The sequence below is a fragment of the Taudactylus pleione genome, unplaced genomic scaffold, assembly GCF_031769625.1.
Source record: "Taudactylus pleione unplaced genomic scaffold, aTauple2 ptg000914l, whole genome shotgun sequence".
Taxonomy (NCBI): Eukaryota; Metazoa; Chordata; class Amphibia; order Anura; family Myobatrachidae; genus Taudactylus; species Taudactylus pleione.
The window spans coordinates 494,950-517,761 of NW_028285315.1; the positions used below are offsets into that span (position 1 = coordinate 494,950).

Sequence of the window (22,812 nt, forward strand, 5' to 3'; positions counted from 1 at the left end):
GAATTACAAAATGAAATCCAACAACATATTTTAATTTTTTTTTTTGTGTGAACATTACAAAGTATACCTTTCACATAGCCTAGATTTTGTTAAATCCTTAACTTAGCCGAGAAATAACTTAACTTTTCTCTATGCATGCTATAAAGTTTTATGAAAAGATTAGGGATGTAGGCATTAGAGCAATTTCTCATTGAACTATGGGTGTTCTGATTTCATTGATTCCTTCTAAACATGTGAGATGTATTTTTTATATGCAGATATGCAAATAACCATTATAGTATCAATTTGGTCAAAGAATTTCTTTGCAACACAGATTTCCAAAATCCAACAAGTTATCAGGTAAACACTTACATTTTTGAAAAGGATTTTTAAGTTTTATGAAAAGATTAGGGATGTAGGCTTTATAGCAATTTCTCATTGGACTATGGGTGTTCTGATTTCATTGATTCCTTTTAAATATGTGAGATATAATTTTTATATGCAGATATGCAAATATCCTTTATTGTATCAATTTCGTCAAAGAATTTTTTGCAACACAGATTACCAAAATTGAACAAGTTAACAGGTAAATACTTATCTTTTCTAAAAGGATAACTTTTACTATCCACCTAAAATCTAAAAAAACTGTAACTATATGTACATCATACACATCATTGTTTATGTTGTATTTATTTTCCTATAGGAATTACATTCTTTACAACATTGACATCCATTTATTTCATGAAGAGTTCTAATAGTGATCGAAAAGAAGACCTCGGCCACGAAGGGACTCGAACCCTCAATCTTCTGATCTGTAATCAGATGCCTTTTCCATTAGGCCAAGCAGTCAACTATGTAGAAGATGTCGAACCTGTGGAAGGTGTGGTAATAGCAACCTCAAGTATAACATTCAAAATTTAGAAGTTTTTTCTAGAGGTATGTTTTGGAAAAACTTGCATATGAATTAAAAAATGAAATTCAGCAACATATTTTAATGATTTATTTTGAGTGAACACAACAAAGTATACATTTCACATAGCCTAGATTTTGTTAAATCCTTAACTTAGCTGAGAAATAACTTAACTTTTCAATATGCATGCTATAAAGTTTTATGAAAAGATTACGGATGTAGGCATTAGAGCAATTTCTCATTGAACTATGGGTGTTCTGATTTCATTGATTCCTTCTAAACATGTGAGATGTATTTTTTATATGCAGATATGCAAATAACCATTATAGTATCAATTTGGTCAAAGAATTGCTTTGCAACACAGATTACCAAAATCCAACAAGTTAACAGGTAAACACTTACATTTTTCAAAAGGATTTTTAAGTTTTATGAAAATATTAGGGATGTAGGCTTTATAGCAATTTCTCATTGGACTATGGGTGTTCTGATTTAATTGATTCCTTTAAACATGTGAGAAGTTTTTTCTAGAAGTATATTTTGGAAAAACTTGCATATGAATTACAAAATGAAATCCAACAACATATTTTAATGATTTATTTTGAGTGAACTTTACAAAGTATAACTTTCACATAGCCTAGATTTTGTTAAATCCTTAACTTAGCTGAGAGATAACTTATTTTTTCTATATGCATGCTATAAAGTTTTACGAAAAGATTAGGGATGTAGGCTTTATAGCAATTTCTCATTGGACTATGGGTGTTCTGATTTCATTGATTCCTTTTAAATATGTGATATATAATTTTTATATGCAGATATGCAAATATCCTTTATTGTATCAATTTGGTCAAAGAATTTTTTGCAATGCAGATTACCAAAATTTAACAAGTTAACAGGTAAATACTTATCTTTTCCAAAAGGATAACTTTTACTATCCACCTAAAATCTAAAAAAACTGTAACTATATGTACATCATACACATCATTGTTTATGTTGTATTTATTATCTTATAGGAATTACATTTAGAAATGTACATTCTTTACAACATTGTCATCCATTTATTTCATGAATAGTTTAAATAGTGATCGAAAAGAAAACCTCAACCACGAAGGGACTCGAACCCTCAATTTTCTGATCCGAAGTCTGACGCCTTATCCATTAGGCCACGCAGTCAACTATATACAAGATGTCGAACCTGTGGAAGGTGTGGTAATAGCAACCTCAAGTATAACATTCAAAATTTAGAAGTTTTTTCTAGAGGAATGTTTTGGAAAAACTTGCATATGAATTACAAAATGAAATCCAACAACATATTTGAATGATTTATTTTGAGTGAACATTACAAAGTATACCTTTCACATTGCCTAGATTTTGTTAAATCCTGAATTTAGCTGAGAAATAACTCAACTTTTCTATAGCCATGCTATAAAGTTTTATGAAAAGATAAGGGATGTAGGATTTAGAGAAATTTCTCATTGAACAATGGGTGTTCTGATTTCATTGATTCCTTCTAAACATGTGAGATGTTATTTTTATATGCAAATATGCAAATAACCATTATAGTATCAATTTGGTCAAAGAATTGCTTTGCAACACAGATTACCAAAATCAAACAAGTTAACAGGTAAACACTTACATTTTCCAAAAGGATTTTTAAGTTTTATGAAAATATTAGGGATGTAGGCTTTATATTAATTTCTCATTGGACTATGGGTGCTCTGATTTCATTGATTCCTTTTAAACATGTGAGAAGTTTTTTCTAGAGGTATGTTTTGATAAAACTTGCATATGAAATACAAAATGAATTCCAACAACAAATTTTAATGATTTATTTTGAGTGAACATTACAAAGTATAATTTTCACATAGCCTAGATTTTGTTAAATCCTTAACTTAGCTGAGAAATTGCTTAACTTTTCTATAGGCATGCTATACAGTTTTATGAAAATATTAGGGATGTAGGCTTTAGAGCAATTTCTCATTGAACTATGGGTGTTCTGATTTCATTGATTCCCTCTAAACATGTGAGATGTAATTTTTATATGCAAATATGCAAATAACCATTATAGTATCAATTTGGTCAAAGAATTGTTTTTAACACAGATTGCCAAAATTGAACAAGTTAACAGTTAAATACTTACCTTTTCCAAAAGGATACCTTTTACTATCCACCAAAAACCTAAAAAAACTGTAACTATGTGTACGTCATACACTTCATTGTTTATGTTGTATTTATTTTCCTATGGGAATTACATTGAGAAATGTACATTCTTTTCAACTTTGTGATCCATTGAATTCATGCAGAGTTTGAAGATTTCAAATTGTGACAAAAAGAAAACTTCGACCACGAAGGGACTCGAACCCTCAATCTTCTGATCAGAAGTCAGACGCCTTATCCATTAGACCACATGGTCATCTATGTAGACGTTCTCGAACCTGTGGAAGGTGTGGTAATAGTAACCTCAAGTATAACATTCAAAATTTAGAAGTTTTTTCTAGAGGTATGTTTTGGAAAAACTTGCATATGAATTACAAAATGAAATCCTACAATATATTTTAATGATATATTTTGAGTGAACATTACAAAGTATGCCTTTCACATAGCCTAGATTTTGTAAAATCCTTAACATAGCTGAGAAATAACTTAACTTTTCTATATGCATGCTATAAAGTTTTACAAAAAGATTAGGGATGTAGGCTTTAGAGCAATGTCTCATTGGACTATGGGTTTTCTGATTTCATTGATTCCTTTTAAACATGTGAGACATAATTTTTATATGCAGATATGCAAATATCCTTTATTGTATCAATTTCGTCAAATAATTTTTTGCAACACAGATTACCAAAATTGAACAAGTTAACAGGTAAATACTTATCTTTTCTAAAAGGATAACATTTACTATCCACCTAAAATCTAAAAAAACTGAAACTATATGTACATCATACACATCATTGTTTATGTTGTATTTATTTTCCTATAGGAATTACATTCTTTACAACATTGACATCCATTTATTTCATGAAGAGTTCAAATAGTGATCGAAAAGAAGACATCGACCACGAAGGGACTTGAACCCTCAATCTTTTGATTCAAAGTCAGACGCCTTATCCATTAGGCCATACAGAAGGTGTCGAACCTGTGGAAGGTGTGGTAATAGCAAACTCAAGTATAACATTCAAAATTTAGAAGTTTTTCTAGTGGAATGTTTTGGAAAAACTTGCATATGAATTACAAAATGAAATCCAACAACATATTTTAATGATTTATTTTGAGTGAACATTACAAAGTATACCTTTCAGATAGCCTAGATTTTGTTAAATCCTTAATTTAGCTGAGTAATAACTTAACTTTTCTATAGCCATGCTATAAAGTTTTATGAAAAGATTAGGGATGTAGGCTTTAGAGCAATTTCTCATTGAACTATGGGTGTTCTGATTTCATTGATTCCTTCTAAACATGTGAGATGTTATTTTTATATGCAAAAATGCAAATAACCATTATAGTATCAATTTGGTCAAAGAATTGCTTTGCAACATAGATTACCAAAATCGAACAATTCAATCGGTAAACACTTACATTTTCCAAAAGGATTTTTAAGTTTTATGAAAATATTAGGGATGTAGGCTTTATAGCAATTTCTCATTGGACTATGGGTGTTCTGATTTCATTGATTCCTTTAAACATGTGAGAAGTTTTTTCTAGAAGTATGTTTTGGAAAAATTTGCATATGAATTACAAAATGAAATCCAACAACATATTTTAATGATTTATTTTGAGTGAACATAACAAAGTATAACTTTCACATAGCCTAGATTTTGTTAAATCCTTAACTTAGCTGAGAGATAACTTATTTTTTCTATATGCATGCTATAAAGTTTTACGAAAAGATTAGGGATGTAGGCTTTAGAGCAATTTCTCATTGGACTATGGGTGTTCTGATTTCATTGATTCCTTTTAAACATGTGAGATATAATTTTTATATGAAGATATGCAAATATCCTTTATTGTATCAATTTGGTCAAAGAATTTTTTGCAACACAGATTACCAAAATTGAACAAGTTAACAGGTAAATACTTATCTTTTCCAAAAGGATAACTTTTACTATCCACCTAAAATCTAAAAAAACTGTAACTATATGTACATCATACACATCATTGTTTATGTTGTTGTTATTTTCCTATAGGAATTACATTTAGAAATGTTCATTCTGTACAACATTGTCATCCATTTATTTCATGAATAGTTTAAATAGTGATCGAAAAGAAAACCTCGACCACGAAGGGACTCGAACCCTCAATCTTCTGATCCGAAGTCAGACACCTTATCCATTAGGTCACGCAGTCAACTATGTAGAAGATGTCGAACCTGTGGAAGGTGTGGTAATAGAAAACTCAAGTATAACCTTCAAAATTTAGAAGTTTTTTCTAGAGGAATTTTTTGGAAAAACTTGCATATGAATTACAAAATGAAATCCAACAACATATTTTAATGATTTATCTTGAGTGAACATTACAAAGTATACCTTTCAGATAGCCTAGATTTTGTTAAATTCTTAATTTAGCTGAGAAATAACTTAACTTTTCTATAGCCATGCTATAAAGTTTTATGAAAAAATTAGGGATGTAGGCTTTAGAGCAATTTCTCATTGAACTATGGGTTTTCTGATTTCATTGATTCCTTCTAAACATGTGAGATGTTATTTTTATATGCATATATGCAAATAACCATTATAGTATCAATTTGGTCAAAGAATTGCTTTGCAACACAGATTACCAAAATCAAACAAGTTAACAGGTAAACACTAACATTTTCCAAAAGGATTTTTAACTTTTATGAAAATATTAGGAATGTAGGCTTTATAGCAATTTCTCATTGGACTATGGGTGATCTGATTTCATTGATTCCTTTTAAACATGTGAGATGTAATTTTTATATGCAGATATGCAAATATCCTTTATTGTATCAATTTGGTCAAAGAATTTTTTGCAACACAGATTACCAAAATTGAACAAGTTAACAGGTAAATACTTACATTTTCCAAAAGGATTTTTAAGTTTTATGAAAATATTAGGGATGTAGGCTTTATAGCAATTTCTCATTGGACTATGGGTGTTCTGATTTCATTGATTCCGTTAAACATGTGAGAAGTTTTTTTCTAGAAGTATGTTTTGGAAAAATTTGCATATGAATTACAAAATGAAATCCAACAACATATTTTAAAGATTTATTTTGAGTGAACATTACAAAGTATAACTTTCACATAGCCTAGATTTTGTTAAATCCTTAACTTTGCTGAGAAATTACTTAACTTTTCTATAGGCATGCTATAAAGTTTTACGAAAAGATTAGGGATGTAGGCTTTAGAGCAATTTCTCATTGAACTATGGGTGTTCTGATTTCATTGATTCCTTCTAAACATGTGAGATGTATTTTTTATATGCAGATATGCAAATAACCATTATAGTGTCAATTTGGTCAATGAATTACTTTGCCACACAGATTACCAAAATAGAACAAGTTAACAGGTAAATACTTATCTTTTCCAAAAGGATAACATTTACTATCCACCTAAAATCTAAAAAAACTGTAACTATATGTACATCATACACATCATTGTTTATGTTGTATTTATTTTCCTATAGGAATTATATTTAGAAATGTACATTCTTTACAACATTGTCATCCATTTATTTCATGAATAGTTTAAATAGTGATCGAAAAGAAAACCTCAACCACGAAGGGACTCGAACCCTCAATCTTTTGATTCAAAGTCAGACGCCTTATCCATTAGGCCATGCAGAAGGTGTCGAACCTGTGGAAGGTGTGGTAATAGCAAACTCAAGTATAACATTCAAAATATAGAAGTTTTTCTAGTGGAATGTTTTGGAAAAACTTGCATATGAATTACAAAATGAAATCCAACAACATATTTTAATGATTTATTTTGAGTGAACATTACAAAGTATGCCTTTCAGATAGCCTAGATTTTGTTAAATCCTTAATTTAGCTGAGTAATAACTTAACTTTTCTATAGGCATGCTATAAAGTTTTATGAAAAGATTAGGGATGTAGGCTTTAGAGCAATTTCTTATTGAACTATGGGTGTTCTGATTTCATTGATTCCTTCTAAACATGTGAGATATATTTTTTATATGCAGATATGCAAATAACAATTATAGTATCAATTTGGTCAAAGAATTGCTTTGCAACACAGATTACCAAAATCCAACAAGTTAACAGGTAAACACTTACATTTTCCAAAAGGATTTTTAACTTTTATGAAAATATTAGGGATGTAGGCTTTATAGCAATTTCTCATTGGACTATGGGTGTTCTGATTTCATTCATTCCGTTAAACATGTGAGAAGTTTTTTCTAGAAGTATGTTTTGGAAAAATTTGCATATGAATTACAAAATGAAATCCAACAACATATTTTAATGATTTATTTTGAGTGAACATTACAAAGTATAACTTTCACATAGCCTAGATTTTGTTAAATCCTTAACTTAACTGAGAGATATCTTATTTTTTCTATATGCATGCTATAAAGTTTTACGAAAAGATTAGGGATGTAGGTTTAGAGCAATTTCTCATTGGACTATGGGTGTTTTGATTTCATTGATTCCTTTTAAAACATGTGAGATATAATTTTTATATGCAGATATGCAAATATCCTTTATTGTATCAATTTGGTCAAATAATTTTTTGCAACACAGATTCCCAAAATTGAACAAGTTAACAGGTAAATACTTATCTTTTCCAAAAGGATAACTTTTACTATCCACCTAAAATCTAAAAAAACTGTAACTATATGTACATCATACACATCATTGTTTATGTTGTATTTATTTTCCTATAGGAATTACATTTAGAAATGTACATTCTTTACAACATTGTCATCTATTTATTTCATGAATAGTTTAAATAGTGATCGAAAAGAAAACATCGACCACGAAGGGACTCGAACACTCAATCTTCTGATCCGAAGTCAGATGCCTTATCCATTAGGCAACGCAGTCAACAATGTAGAAGATGTCGAACCTGTGGAAGGTGTGGTAATAGCAAACTCAAGAATAACATTCAAAATTTAGAAGTTTTTTCTAGAGGAATGTTTTGGAAAAACTTGCATATGAATTACAAAATGAAATCCAACAACATATTTTAATGATTTATTTTGAGTGAACATTACAAAGTATACCTTTCAGATAGCCTTGATTTTGTTAAATCCTTAATTTAACTGAGAAATAACTTAACTTTTCTATAGCCATGCTATAAAGTTTTCTGAAAAGATTAGGGATGTAGGCTTTAGAGCAATTTCTCATTGAACAATGGGTGTTCTGATTTCATTGACTCCTTCTAAACATGTGAGATGTTATTTTTATATGCAAAAATGCAAATAACCATTATAGTATCAATTTGGTCAAAGAATTGCTTTGCAACATAGATTACCAAAATCGAACAATTTAATCGGTAAACACTTACATTTTCCAAAAGGATTTTTAACTTTTATGAAAATATTAGGAATGTAGGCTTTATAGCAATTTCTCATTGGACTATGGGTGTTCTGATTTCATTGATTCCTTTTAAACATGTGAGATGTAATTTTTTTATGCAGATATGCAAATATCCTTTATTGTATCAATTTGGTCAAAGAATTTTTTGCAACACAGATTACCAAAATTGAACAAGTTAACAGGTAAATACTTACATTTTCCAAAAGGATTTTTAAGTTTTATGAAAATATTAGGGATGTAGGCTTTATAGCAATTTCTCATTGGACTATGGGTGTTCTGATTTCATTGATTCCTCTTAAACATGTGAGAAGTTTTTTCTAGAGGTATGTTTTGGAAAAACTTGCATATGAATTACAAAATTAAATCCAACAACATATTTTAATGATTTATTTTGAGTGAACATTACAAAGTATAACTTTCACATAGCCTAGATTTTGTTAAATCCTTAACTTAGCTGAGAAATTACTTAACTTTTCTATAGGCATGCTATAAAGTTTTATGAAAAGATTAGGGATGTAGGCATTAGAGCAATTTCTCATTGAACTATGGGTGTTCTGATTTCATTGATTCCTTCTAAACATGTGAGATGTATTTTTTATATGCAGATATGCAAATAACCATTATAGTATCAATTTGGTCAAAGAATTGCTTTGCAACACAGATTACCAAAATCCAACAAGTTAACAGGTAAATACTTATCTTTTCCAAAAGGATAACATTTACTATCCACCTAAAATCTAAAAAAACTGTAACTATATGTACATCATACACATCATTGTTTATGTTGTATTTATTTTCCTATAGGAATTATATTTAGAAATGTACATTCTTTTCAACATTGTCATCCATTTATTTCATGAATAGTTTAAATAGTGATCGAAAAGAAAACCTCGACCACGAAGGGACTCGAACCCTCAATCTTTTGATTCAAAGTCAGACGCCTTATCCATTAGGCCATGCAGAAGGTGTCGAACCTGTGGAAGGTGTGGTAATAGCAAACTCAAGTATAACATTCAAAATTTAGAAGTTTTTCTAGTGGAATGTTTTGGAAAAACTTGCATATGAATTACAAAATGAAATCCAACAACATATTTTAATGATTTATTTTGAGTGAACATTACAAAGTATACCTTTCAGATAGCCTAGATTTTGTTAAATCCTTAATTTAGCTGAGTAATAACTTAACTTTTCTATAGCCATGCTATAAAGTTTTATGAAAAGATTAGGGATGTAGGCTTTAGAGCAATTTCTCATTGAACTATGGGTGTTCTGATTTCATTGATTCCTTCTAAACATGTGAGATGTTATTTTTATATGCAAAAATGCAAATAACCATTATAGTATCAATTTGGTCAAAGAATTGCTTTGCAACATAGATTACCAAAATCGAACAATTTAATCGGTAAACACTTACATTTTCCAAAAGGATTTTTAAGTTTTATGAAAATATTAGGGATGTAGGCTTTATAGCAATTTCTCATTGGACTATGGGTGTTCTGATTTCATTGATTCCTTTAAACATGTGAGAAGTTTTTTCTAGAAGTATGTTTTGGAAAAATTTGCATATGAATTACAAAATGAAATCCAACAACATATTTTAATGATTTATTTTGAGTGAACATAACAAAGTATAACTTTCACATAGCCTAGATTTTGTTAAATCCTTAACTTAGCTGAGAGATAACTTATTTTTTCTATATGCATGCTATAAAGTTTTACGAAAAGATTAGGGATGTAGGCTTTAGAGCAATTTCTCATTGGACTATGGGTGTTCTGATTTCATTGATTCCTTTTAAACATGTGAGATATAATTTTTATATGAAGATATGCAAATATCCTTTATTGTATCAATTTGGTCAAAGAATTTTTTGCAACACAGATTACCAAAATTGAACAAGTTAACAGGTAAATACTTATCTTTTCCAAAAGGATAACTTTTACTATCCACCTAAAATCTAAAAAAACTGTAACTATATGTACATCATACACATCATTGTTTATGTTGTTGTTATTTTCCTATAGGAATTACATTTAGAAATGTTCATTCTGTACAACATTGTCATCCATTTATTTCATGAATAGTTTAAATAGTGATCGAAAAGAAAACCTTGACCACGAAGGGACTCGAACCCTCAATCTTTTGATCCGAAGTCAGACGCCTTATCCATTAGGCCACGCAGTCAACTATGTTGAAGATGTCGAACCTGTGGAAGGTGTGGTAATAGCAAACTCAAGTATAACCTTCAAAATTTAGAAGTTTTTTCTAGAGGAATTTTTTGGAAAAACTTGCATATGAATTACAAAATGAAATCCAACAACATATTTTAATGATTTATCTTGAGTGAACATTACAAAGTATACCTTTCAGATAGCCTAGATTTTGTTAAATTCTTAATTTAGCTGAGAAATAACTTAACTTTTCTCTAGCCATGCTATAAATTTTATGAAAAAATTAGGGATGTAGGCTTTAGAGCAATTTCTCATTGAACTATGGGTGTTCTGATTTCATTGATTCCTTCTAAACATGTGAGATATATTTTTTATATGCAGATATGCAAATAACAATTATAGTATCAATTTGGTCAAAGAATTGCTTTGCAACACAGATTACCAAAATCCAACAAGTTAACAGGTAAACACTTACATTTTCCAAAAGGATTTTTAACTTTTATGAAAATATTAGGGATGTAGGCTTTATAGCAATTTCTCATTGGACTATGGGTGTTCTGATTTCATTCATTCCGTTAAACATGTGAGAAGTTTTTTCTAGAAGTATGTTTTGGAAAAATTTGCATATGAATTACAAAATGAAATCCAACAACATATTTTAATGATTTATTTTGAGTGAACATTACAAAGTATAACTTTCACATAGCCTAGATTTTGTTAAATCCTTAACTTAGCTGAGAGATATCTTATTTTTTCTATATGCATGCTATAAAGTTTTACGAAAAGATTAGGGATGTAGGCTTTAGAGCAATTTCTCATTGGACTATGGGTGTTTTGATTTCATTGATTCCTTTTAAAACATGTGACATATAATTTTTATATGCAGATATGCAAATATCCTTTATTGTATCAATTTGGTCAAATAATTTTTTGCAACACAGATTCCCAAAATTGAACAAGTTAACAGGTAAATACTTATCTTTTCCAAAAGGATAACTTTTACTATCCACCTAAAATCTAAAAAAACTGTAACTATATGTACATCATACACATCATTGTTTATGTTGTATTTATTTTCCTATAGGAATTACATTTAGAAATGTACATTCTTTACAACATTGTCATCTATTTATTTCATGAATAGTTTAAATAGTGATCGAAAAGAAAACATCGACCACGAAGGGACTCGAACACTCAATCTTCTGATCCGAAGTCAGATGCCTTATCCATTAGGCAACGCAGTCAACAATGTAGAAGATGTCGAACCTGTGGAAGGTGTGGTAATAGCAAACTCAAGAATAACATTCAAAATTTAGAAGTTTTTTCTAGAGGAATGTTTTGGAAAAACTTGCATATGAATTACAAAATGAAATCCAACAACATATTTTAATGATTTATTTTGAGTGAACATTACAAAGTATACCTTTCAGATAGCCTTGATTTTGTTAAATCCTTAATTTAACTGAGAAATAACTTAACTTTTCTATAGCCATGCTATAAAGTTTTCTGAAAAGATTAGGGATGTAGGCTTTAGAGCAATTTCTCATTGAACAATGGGTGTTCTGATTTCATTGACTCCTTCTAAACATGTGAGATGTTATTTTTATATGCAAAAATGCAAATAACCATTATAGTATCAATTTGGTCAAAGAATTGCTTTGCAACATAGATTACCAAAATCGAACAATTTAATCGGTAAACACTTACATTTTCCAAAAGGATTTTTAACTTTTATGAAAATATTAGGAATGTAGGCTTTATAGCAATTTCTCATTGGACTATGGGTGTTCTGATTTCATTGATTCCTTTTAAACATGTGAGATGTAATTTTTTTATGCAGATATGCAAATATCCTTTATTGTATCAATTTGGTCAAAGAATTTTTTGCAACACAGATTACCAAAATTGAACAAGTTAACAGGTAAATACTTACATTTTCCAAAAGGATTTTTAAGTTTTATGAAAATATTAGGGATGTAGGCTTTATAGCAATTTCTCATTGGACTATGGGTGTTCTGATTTCATTGATTCCTCTTAAACATGTGAGAAGTTTTTTCTAGAGGTATGTTTTGGAAAAACTTGCATATGAATTACAAAATTAAATCCAACAACATATTTTAATGATTTATTTTGAGTGAACATTACAAAGTATAACTTTCACATAGCCTAGATTTTGTTAAATCCTTAACTTAGCTGAGAAATTACTTAACTTTTCTATAGGCATGCTATAAAGTTTTATGAAAAGATTAGGGATGTAGGCATTAGAGCAATTTCTCATTGAACTATGGGTGTTCTGATTTCATTGATTCCTTCTAAACATGTGAGATGTATTTTTTATATGCAGATATGCAAATAACCATTATAGTATCAATTTGGTCAAAGAATTGCTTTGCAACACAGATTACCAAAATCCAACAAGTTAACAGGTAAATACTTATCTTTTCCAAAAGGATAACATTTACTATCCACCTAAAATCTAAAAAAACTGTAACTATATGTACATCATACACATCATTGTTTATGTTGTATTTATTTTCCTATAGGAATTATATTTAGAAATGTACATTCTTTTCAACATTGTCATCCATTTATTTCATGAATAGTTTAAATAGTGATCGAAAAGAAAACCTCAACCACGAAGGGACTCGAACCCTCAATCTTTTGATTCAAAGTCAGACGCCTTATCCATTAGGCCATGCAGAAGGTGTCGAACCTGTGGAAGGTGTGGTAATAGCAAACTCAAGTATAACATTCAAAATTTAGAAGTTTTTCTAGTGGAATGTTTTGGAAAAACTTGCATATGAATTACAAAATGAAATCCAACAACATATTTTAATGATTTATTTTGAGTGAACATTACAAAGTATACCTTTCAGATAGCCTAGATTTTGTTAAATCCTTAATTTAGCTGAGTAATAACTTAACTTTTCTATAGCCATGCTATAAAGTTTTATGAAAAGATTAGGGATGTAGGCTTTAGAGCAATTTCTCATTGAACTATGGGTGTTCTGATTTCATTGATTCCTTCTAAACATGTGAGATGTTATTTTTATATGCAAAAATGCAAATAACCATTATAGTATCAATTTGGTCAAAGAATTGCTTTGCAACATAGATTACCAAAATCGAACAATTTAATCGGTAAACACTTACATTTTCCAAAAGGATTTTTAAGTTTTATGAAAATATTAGGGATGTAGGCTTTATAGCAATTTCTCATTGGACTATGGGTGTTCTGATTTCATTGATTCCTTTAAACATGTGAGAAGTTTTTTCTAGAAGTATGTTTTGGAAAAATTTGCATATGAATTACAAAATGAAATCCAACAACATATTTTAATGATTTATTTTGAGTGAACATAACAAAGTATAACTTTCACATAGCCTAGATTTTGTTAAATCCTTAACTTAGCTGAGAGATAACTTATTTTTTCTATATGCATGCTATAAAGTTTTACGAAAAGATTAGGGATGTAGGCTTTAGAGCAATTTCTCATTGGACTATGGGTGTTCTGATTTCATTGATTCCTTTTAAACATGTGAGATATAATTTTTATATGAAGATATGCAAATATCCTTTATTGTATCAATTTGGTCAAAGAATTTTTTGCAACACAGATTACCAAAATTGAACAAGTTAACAGGTAAATACTTATCTTTTCCAAAAGGATAACTTTTACTATCCACCTAAAATCTAAAAAAACTGTAACTATATGTACATCATACACATCATTGTTTATGTTGTTGTTATTTTCCTATAGGAATTACATTTAGAAATGTTCATTCTGTACAACATTGTCATCCATTTATTTCATGAATAGTTTAAATAGTGATCGAAAAGAAAACCTTGACCACGAAGGGACTCGAACCCTCAATCTTTTGATCCGAAGTCAGACGCCTTATCCATTAGGCCACGCAGTCAACTATGTAGAAGATGTCGAACCTGTGGAAGGTGTGGTAATAGCAAACTCAAGTATAACCTTCAAAATTTAGAAGTTTTTTCTAGAGGAATTTTTTGGAAAAACTTGCATATGAATTACAAAATGAAATCCAACAACATATTTTAATGATTTATCTTGAGTGAACATTACAAAGTATACCTTTCAGATAGCCTAGATTTTGTTAAATTCTTAATTTAGCTGAGAAATAACTTAACTTTTCTCTAGCCATGCTATAAATTTTATGAAAAAATTAGGGATGTAGGCTTTAGAGCAATTTCTCATTGAACTATGGGTTTTCTGAATTCATTGATTCCTTCTAAACATGTGAGATGTTATTTTTATATGCAAATATGCAAATAACCATTATAGTATCAATTTGGTCAAAGAATTGCTTTGCAACACAGATTACCAAAATCAAACAAGTTAACAGGTAAACACTAACATTTTCCAAAAGGATTTTTAACTTTTATGAAAATATTAGGAATGTAGGCTTTATAGCAATTTCTCATTGGACTATGGGTGATCTGATTTCATTGATTCCTTTTAAACATGTGAGATGTAATTTTTATATGCAGATATGCAAATATCCTTTATTGTATCAATTTGGTCAAAGAATTTTTTGCAACACAGATTACCAAAATTGAACAAGTTAACAGGTAAATACTTACATTTTCCAAAAGGATTTTTAAGTTTTATGAAAATATTAGGGATGTAGGCTTTATAGCAATTTCTCATTGGACTATGGGTGTTCTGATTTCATTGATTCCTTTAAACATGTGAGAAGTTTTTTCTAGAAGTATGTTTTGGAAAAATTTGCATATGAATTACAAAATGAAATCCAACAACATATTTTAATGATTTATTTTGAGTGAACATAACAAAGTATAACTTTCACATAGCCTAGATTTTGTTAAATCCTTAACTTAGCTGAGAGATAACTTATTTTTTCTATATGCATGCTATAAAGTTTTACGAAAAGATTAGGGATGTAGGCTTTAGAGCAATTTCTCATTGGACTATGGGTGTTCTGATTTCATTGATTCCTTTTAAACATGTGAGATATAATTTTTATATGAAGATATGCAAATATCCTTTATTGTATCAATTTGGTCAAAGAATTTTTTGCAACACAGATTACCAAAATTGAACAAGTTAACAGGTAAATACTTATCTTTTCCAAAAGGATAACTTTTACTATCCACCTAAAATCTAAAAAAACTGTAACTATATGTACATCATACACATCATTGTTTATGTTGTTGTTATTTTCCTATAGGAATTACATTTAGAAATGTTCATTCTGTACAACATTGTCATCCATTTATTTCATGAATAGTTTAAATAGTGATCGAAAAGAAAACCTTGACCACGAAGGGACTCGAACCCTCAATCTTTTGATCTGAAGTCAGACGCCTTATCCATTAGGCCACGCAGTCAACTATGTTGAAGATGTCGAACCTGTGGAAGGTGTGGTAATAGCAAACTCAAGTATAACCTTCAAAATTTAGAAGTTTTTTCTAGAGGAATTTTTTGGAAAAACTTGCATATGAATTACAAAATGAAATCCAACAACATATTTTAATGATTTATCTTGAGTGAACATTACAAAGTATACCTTTCAGATAGCCTAGATTTTGTTAAATTCTTAATTTAGCTGAGAAATAACTTAACTTTTCTCTAGCCATGCTATAAATTTTATGAAAAAATTAGGGATGTAGGCTTTAGAGCAATTTCTCATTGAACTATGGGTGTTCTGATTTCATTGATTCCTTCTAAACATGTGAGATATATTTTTTATATGCAGATATGCAAATAACAATTATAGTATCAATTTGGTCAAAGAATTGCTTTGCAACACAGATTACCAAAATCCAACAAGTTAACAGGTAAACACTTACATTTTCCAAAAGGATTTTTAACTTTTATGAAAATATTAGGGATGTAGGCTTTATAGCAATTTCTCATTGGACTATGGGTGTTCTGATTTCATTCATTCCGTTAAACATGTGAGAAGTTTTTTCTAGAAGTATGTTTTGGAAAAATTTGCATATGAATTACAAAATGAAATCCAACAACATATTTTAATGATTTATTTTGAGTGAACATTACAAAGTATAACTTTCACATAGCCTAGATTTTGTTAAATCCTTAACTTAGCTGAGAGATATCTTATTTTTTCTATATGCATGCTATAAAGTTTTACGAAAAGATTAGGGATGTAGGCTTTAGAGCAATTTCTCATTGGACTATGGGTGTTTTGATTTCATTGATTCCTTTTAAAACATGTGACATATAATTTTTATATGCAGATATGCAAATATCCTTTATTGTATCAATTTGGTCAAATAATTTTTTGCAACACAGATTCCCAAAATTGAACAAGTTAACAGGTAAATACTTATCTTTTCCAAAAGGATAACTTTTACTATCCACCTAAAATCTAAAAAAACTGTAACTATATGTACATCATACACATCATTGTTTATGTTGTATTTATTTTCCTATAGGAATTACATTTAGAAATGTACATTCTTTACAACATTGTCATCTATTTATTTCATGAATAGTTTAAATAGTGATCGAAAAGAAAACATCGACCACGAAGGGACTCGAACACTCAATCTTCTGATCCGAAGTCAGATGCCTTATCCATTAGGCAACGCAGTCAACAATGTAGAAGATGTCGAACCTGTGGAAGGTGTGGTAATAGCAAACTCAAGAATAACATTCAAAATTTAGAAGTTTTTTCTAGAGGAATGTTTTGGAAAAACTTGCATATGAATTACAAAATGAAATCCAACAACATATTTTAATGATTTATTTTGAGTGAACATTACAAAGTATACCTTTCAGATAGCCTTGATTTTGTTAAATCCTTAATTTAACTGAGAAATAACTTAACTTTTCTATAGCCATGCTATAAAGTTTTCTGAAAAGATTAGGGATGTAGGCTTTAGAGCAATTTCTCATTGAACAATGGGTGTTCTGATTTCATTGACTCCTTCTAAACATGTGAGATGTTATTTTTATATGCAAAAATGCAAATAACCATTATAGTATCAATTTGGTCAAAGAATTGCTTTGCAACATAGATTACCAAAATCGAACAATTTAATCGGTAAACACTTACATTTTCCAAAAGGATTTTTAACTTTTATGAAAATATTAGGAATGTAGGCTTTATAGCAATTTCTCATTGGACTATGGGTGTTCTGATTTCATTGATTCCTTTTAAACATGTGAGATGTAATTTTTTTATGCAGATATGCAAATATCCTTTATTGTATCAATTTGGTCAAAGAATTTTTTGCAACACAGATTACCAAAATTGAACAAGTTAACAGGTAAATACTTACATTTTCCAAAAGGATTTTTAAGTTTTATGAAAATATTAGGGATGTAGGCTTTATAGCAATTTCTCATTGGACTATGGGTGTTCTGATTTCATTGATTCCTCTTAAACATGTGAGAAGTTTTTTCTAGAGGTATGTTTTGGAAAAACTTGCATATGAATTACAAAATTAAATCCAACAACATATTTTAATGATTTATTTTGAGTGAACATTACAAAGTATAACTTTCACATAGCCTAGATTTTGTTAAATCCTTAACTTAGCTGAGAAATTACTTAACTTTTCTATAGGCATGCTATAAAGTTTTATGAAAAGATTAGGGATGTAGGCATTAGAGCAATTTCTCATTGAACTATGGGTGTTCTGATTTCATTGATTCCTTCTAAACATGTGAGATGTATTTTTTATATGCAGATATGCAAATAACCATTATAGTATCAATTTGGTCAAAGAATTGCTTTGCAACACAGATTACCAAAATCCAACAAGTTAACAGGTAAATACTTATCTTTTCCAAAAGGATAACATTTACTATCCACCTAAAATCTAAAAAAACTGTAACTATATGTACATCATACACATCATTGTTTATGTTGTATTTATTTTCCTATAGGAATTATATTTAGAAATGTACATTCTTTTCAACATTGTCATCCATTTATTTCATGAATAGTTTAAATAGTGATCGAAAAGAAAACCTCAACCACGAAGGGACTCGAACCCTCAATCTTTTGATTCAAAGTCAGACGCCTTATCCATTAGGCCATGCAGAAGGTGTCGAACCTGTGGAAGGTGTGGTAATAGCAAACTCAAGTATAACATTCAAAATTTAGAAGTTTTTCTAGTGGAATGTTTTGGAAAAACTTGCATATGAATTACAAAATGAAATCCAACAACATATTTTAATGATTTATTTTGAGTGAACATTACAAAGTATACCTTTCAGATAGCCTAGATTTTGTTAAATCCTTAATTTAGCTGAGTAATAACTTAACTTTTCTATAGCCATGCTATAAAGTTTTATGAAAAGATTAGGGATGTAGGCTTTAGAGCAATTTCTCATTGAACTATGGGTGTTCTGATTTCATTGATTCCTTCTAAACATGTGAGATGTTATTTTTATATGCAAAAATGCAAATAACCATTATAGTATCAATTTGGTCAAAGAATTGCTTTGCAACATAGATTACCAAAATCGAACAATTTAATCGGTAAACACTTACATTTTCCAAAAGGATTTTTAAGTTTTATGAAAATATTAGGGATGTAGGCTTTATAGCAATTTCTCATTGGACTATGGGTGTTCTGATTTCATTGATTCCTTTAAACATGTGAGAAGTTTTTTCTAGAAGTATGTTTTGGAAAAATTTGCATATGAATTACAAAATGAAATCCAACAACATATTTTAATGATTTATTTTGAGTGAACATAACAAAGTATAACTTTCACATAGCCTAGATTTTGTTAAATCCTTAACTTAGCTGAGAGATAACTTATTTTTTCTATATGCATGCTATAAAGTTTTACGAAAAGATTAGGGATGTAGGCTTTAGAGCAATTTCTCATTGGACTATGGGTGTTCTGATTTCATTGATTCCTTTTAAACATGTGAGATATAATTTTTATATGAAGATATGCAAATATCCTTTATTGTATCAATTTGGTCAAAGAATTTTTTGCAACACAGATTACCAAAATTGAACAAGTTAACAGGTAAATACTTATCTTTTCCAAAAGGATAACTTTTACTATCCACCTAAAATCTAAAAAAACTGTAACTATATGTACATCATACACATCATTGTTTATGTTGTTGTTATTTTCCTATAGGAATTACATTTAGAAATGTTCATTCTGTACAACATTGTCATCCATTTATTTCATGAATAGTTTAAATAGTGATCGAAAAGAAAACCTTGACCACGAAGGGACTCGAACCCTCAATCTTTTGATCCGAAGTCAGACGCCTTATCCATTAGGCCACGCAGTCAACTATGTAGAAGATGTCGAACCTGTGGAAGGTGTGGTAATAGCAAACTCAAGTATAACCTTCAAAATTTAGAAGTTTTTTCTAGAGGAATTTTTTGGAAAAACTTGCATATGAATTACAAAATGAAATCCAACAACATATTTTAATGATTTATCTTGAGTGAACATTACAAAGTATACCTTTCAGATAGCCTAGATTTTGTTAAATTCTTAATTTAGCTGAGAAATAACTTAACTTTTCTCTAGCCATGCTATAAATTTTATGAAAAAATTAGGGATGTAGGCTTTAGAGCAATTTCTCATTGAACTATGGGTTTTCTGAATTCATTGATTCCTTCTAAACATGTGAGATGTTATTTTTATATGCAAATATGCAAATAACCATTATAGTATCAATTTGGTCAAAGAATTGCTTTGCAACACAGATTACCAAAATCAAACAAGTTAACAGGTAAACACTAACATTTTCCAAAAGGATTTTTAACTTTTATGAAAATATTAGGAATGTAGGCTTTATAGCAATTTCTCATTGGACTATGGGTGATCTGATTTCATTGATTCCTTTTAAACATGTGAGATGTAATTTTTATATGCAGATATGCAAATATCCTTTATTGTATCAATTTGGTCAAAGAATTTTTTGCAACACAGATTACCAAAATTGAACAAGTTAACAGGTAAATACTTACATTTTCCAAAAGGATTTTTAAGTTTTATGAAAATATTAGGGATGTAGGCTTTATAGCAATTTCTCATTGGACTATGGGTGTTCTGATTTCATTGATTCCGTTAAACATGTGAGAAGTTTTTTCTAGAAGTATGTTTTGGAAAAATTTGCATATGAATTACAAAATGAAATCCAACAACATATTTTAATGATTTATTTTGAGTGAACATTACAAAGTATAACTTTCACATAGCCTAGATTTTGTTAAATCCTTAACTTAGCTGAGAGATATCTTATTTTTTCTATATGCATGCTATAAAGTTTTACGAAAAGATTAGGGATGTAGGCTTTAGAGCAATTTCTCATTGGACTATGGGTGTTTTGATTTCATTGATTCCTTCTAAACATGAGAGATGTATTTTTTATATGCAGATATGCAAATAACCATTATAGTATCAATTTGGTCAAAGAATTGCTTTGCAACACAGATTACCAAAATCCAACAAGTTAACAGGTAAACACTTACATTTTCCAAAAGGATTTTTAAGTTTTATGAAAATATTAGGGATGTAGGCTTTATAGCAATTTCTCATTGGACTATGGGTGTTCTGATTTCATTGATTCCTTTAAACATGTGAGATATAATTTTTCTAGAGGAATTTTTTGGAAAAACTTGCATATGAATTACAAAATGAAATCCAACAACATATTTTAATGATTTATTTTGAGTGAACATTACAAAGTATACCTTTCAGATAGCCTAGATTTTGTTAAATCCTTAATTTAGCTGAGAAATAACTTAACTTTTCTATGGCCATGCTATAAAGTTTTTTGAAAAAATTAGGGATATAGGCTTTAGAGCAATTTCTCATTGAACAATGGGTTTTCTGATTTCATTGATTCCTTCTAAAATTGTGACATGTTATTTTTATAAGCAGATATGCAAATATCCTTTATTGTATCAATTTGGTCAAAGAATTTTTTGCAACACAGATTACCAAAATTGAACAAGTTAACAGGTAAATACTTACATTTTCCAAAAGGATTTTTAAGTTTTATGAAAATATTAGTGATGTAGGCTTTAAACATGTGAGAAGTTTTTTCTAGAGGTATGTTTTGGAAAAACTTGCATATGAATTACAAAATGAAATCCAACAACATATTTTAATGATTTATTTTGAGTGAACATTACAAAGTATAACTTTCACATAGCCTAGATTTTGTTAAATCCTTAACTTAGCTGAGAAATTACTTAACTTTTCTATAGGCATGCTATAAAGTTTTATGAAAAGATTAGGGATGTAGGCTTTAGAGCAATTTCTCATTGAACTATGGGTGTTCTGATTTCATTGATTCCTTCTAAACATGTGAGATGTATTTTTTATATGCAGATATGCAAATAACCATTATAGTATCAATTTGGTCAAAGAATTGCTTTGCAACACATATTACCAAAATCCAACAAGTTAACAGGTAAACACATATTTTCCAAAAGGATTTTTAAGTTTTATGAAAATATTAGGGATGTAGGCTTTATAGCAATTTCTCATTGGACTATGGGTGTTCTGATTTCATTGATTCCGTTAAACATGTGAGAAGTTTTTTCTAGAAGTATGTTTTGGAAAAATTTGCATATGAATTACAAAATGAAATCCAACAACATATTTTAATGATTTATTTTGAGTGAACATTACAAAGTATAACTTTCACATAGCCTAGATTTTGTTAAATCCTTAACTTAGCTGAGAGATAACTTATTTGTTCTATATGCATGCTATAAAGTTTTACGAAAAGATTAGGGATGTAGGCTTTAGAGCAATTTCTCATTGGACTATGGGTGTTCTGATTTCATTGATTCCTTTTAAACATGTGAGATATAATTTTTATATGCAGATATGCAAATATCCTTTATTGTATCAGTTTGGTCAAAGAATTTTTTGCAACACAGATTACCAAAATTGAACAAGTTAACAGGTAAATACTTATCTTTTCCAAAAGGATAACTTTTACTATCCACCTAAAATCTAAAAAAAATGTAACTATATGTACATCATACACATCATTGTTTATGTTGTATTTATTTTCCTATAGGAATTACATTTAGAAATGTACATTCTTTACAACATTGTCATCCATTTATTTCATGAATAGTTTAAATAGTGATCGAAAAGAAAACCTCGACCATGAAGGGACTCGAACCCTCAATCTTCTGATCCGAAGTCAGACGCCTTATCCATTAGGCCACGCAGTCAACTATGTAGAAGATGTCGAACCTGTGGAAGGTGTGGTA

General features: G+C 29.3%; 6 non-coding genes across 6 annotated transcripts; all 6 read right to left on the bottom strand.

Annotated features, from left to right (window-relative positions):
• Positions 1 to 3,226: 3,226 nt before the first annotated feature.
• Positions 3,227 to 3,299, bottom strand: TRNAR-UCU (transfer RNA arginine (anticodon UCU)). The gene has a single exon. It is a non-coding gene; the product is annotated as a tRNA-Arg (tRNA).
• A 1,858-nt stretch (positions 3,300 to 5,157) lies between these two features.
• On the bottom strand, positions 5,158 to 5,230 carry TRNAR-UCG (transfer RNA arginine (anticodon UCG)). The gene has a single exon. It is a non-coding gene; the product is annotated as a tRNA-Arg (tRNA).
• A 5,281-nt stretch (positions 5,231 to 10,511) lies between these two features.
• Positions 10,512 to 10,584, bottom strand: TRNAR-UCG (transfer RNA arginine (anticodon UCG)). Its single transcript has one exon. It is a non-coding gene; the product is annotated as a tRNA-Arg (tRNA).
• A 3,835-nt stretch (positions 10,585 to 14,419) lies between these two features.
• On the bottom strand, positions 14,420 to 14,492 carry TRNAR-UCG (transfer RNA arginine (anticodon UCG)). The gene has a single exon. It is a non-coding gene; the product is annotated as a tRNA-Arg (tRNA).
• Positions 14,493 to 19,783: 5,291 nt separating this feature from the next.
• On the bottom strand, positions 19,784 to 19,856 carry TRNAR-UCG (transfer RNA arginine (anticodon UCG)). The gene has a single exon. It is a non-coding gene; the product is annotated as a tRNA-Arg (tRNA).
• A 2,844-nt stretch (positions 19,857 to 22,700) lies between these two features.
• On the bottom strand, positions 22,701 to 22,773 carry TRNAR-UCG (transfer RNA arginine (anticodon UCG)). Its single transcript has one exon. It is a non-coding gene; the product is annotated as a tRNA-Arg (tRNA).
• Positions 22,774 to 22,812: the final 39 nt, after the last annotated feature.